Source organism: Glycine soja, chromosome 8 (genome assembly GCF_004193775.1).
Source record: "Glycine soja cultivar W05 chromosome 8, ASM419377v2, whole genome shotgun sequence".
Classification (NCBI taxonomy): domain Eukaryota; kingdom Viridiplantae; phylum Streptophyta; class Magnoliopsida; order Fabales; family Fabaceae; genus Glycine; species Glycine soja.
This window is the reverse complement of record NC_041009.1, coordinates 37,810,471-37,811,837: the sequence shown is the minus strand read 5'-3', so window position 1 is coordinate 37,811,837 and position 1,367 is coordinate 37,810,471. Positions and strand designations below refer to the sequence as shown.

The following is a 1,367-nucleotide window of genomic DNA, read 5'->3' as shown; positions in this document are numbered from 1 at the left end:
TTTGGGGTTTTGGACAGCTTGAGAAGGCAGCTTGTCAGAATTCTGGGACTGTTGTTGATTCAATTGAGTAGCTAATTGTCCCATCTGATTGGTTAAGCTCTGAATGGAGGCTCTGGTCTCTTGCTGAAACTGCATGTTCTGCATAGTCATTTGCCTCACAAGTTCTTCGAGGGAAGGTTGTGGAGGGGCCTCAACTGTTGGCTGTTTCTGGGGTTGTTGCTGTTGTTGGATTGGTGGAGGAATGTATGGTCTGCTTGGGCCAGCAGCATTTTGGAAGGAAGGAGCAGGCTGCTGTTGTTGCTGAGGGCTGGACCATCTGAGGTTAGGGTGATTCCTCCATCCAGGGTTGTATCTGTTGCTGGAAAGGTCATAATTGTTCTGCTGTGGTTGATTTTGCTGCTGAGGTTGAGGAGGTCTATTGTAAATATTTGCAGCATAAGCTTCAGGCTGCTCAATTGCTCCAGGTTGCTGCATGGAAGGGCAAAGGTCTGTATGGTGGTCAGCAGAGGAGCACAAACCACAAACCCTTGCGACAGGTACAGATTTCTGATTCAAGGCCAGCTGGGTTACCAAGTTGACCAACGCATCCAGTTTGCCTTCAAGCTTCTTAGTTTCAGATGATGCAGATGGGTTTGTAGCTACCTCATGCACTCCTCTAATGACTATGGCATCATTTCTGGCACTAAACTGCTGGGAGTTGGAGGCCATCTTCTCAATTAAATTTCTGGCTTCAGCAGGAGTCATGTCTCCAAGGGCTCCACCACTAGCAGCATCTATCATACTTCTCTCCATATTACTGAGTCCTTCATAAAAATATTGGAGAAGAAGCTGTTCTGAAATCTGATGGTGGGGGCAACTGGCACATAGTTTCTTAAATCTCTCCCAGTACTCATACAGGCTCTCTCCACTGAGTTGTCTAATACCTGAGATATCCTTCCTGATGGTTGTGGTCCTGGAAGCAGGGAAAAATTTTTCTAAGAATACTCTCTTAAGGTCATCCCAGCTCGTGATGGACCTTGGAGCAAGGTAATACAGCCAGTCCTTTGCCACTCCCTCTAATGAATGAGGAAAAGCCTTCAGAAATATGTGATCCTCTTGGACATCTGGGGGTTTCATGGTAGAGCAGACAATGTGAAATTCTTTCAAATGTTTGTGCGGGTCTTCACCTGCAAGGCCATGAAACTTTGGAAGCAAATGAATCAGTCCAGTCTTAAGAACATATGGGACATCCTCATCAGGGTATTGGATGCACAAGCTTTCGTAGGTGAAATCAGGTGCAGCCATTTCCCTTAGAGTCCTCTCACGAGGTGGAGGTTGTGCCATGTTCTCAGAATGTGCAAAATCAGAATGTTCAAAATCAGAATGCT

The 1,367-nt window shown here is 46.1% G+C and overlaps 1 non-coding gene across 1 annotated transcript; it reads left to right on the top strand.

Annotated features, from left to right (window-relative positions):
- Positions 1 to 838: 838 nt before the first annotated feature.
- LOC114424870 lies at positions 839 to 945 on the top strand. Its single transcript, XR_003669160.1, has one exon. It is a non-coding gene; the product is annotated as a small nucleolar RNA R71 (small nucleolar RNA).
- The last annotated feature ends 422 nt before the right edge of the window (positions 946 to 1,367 follow it).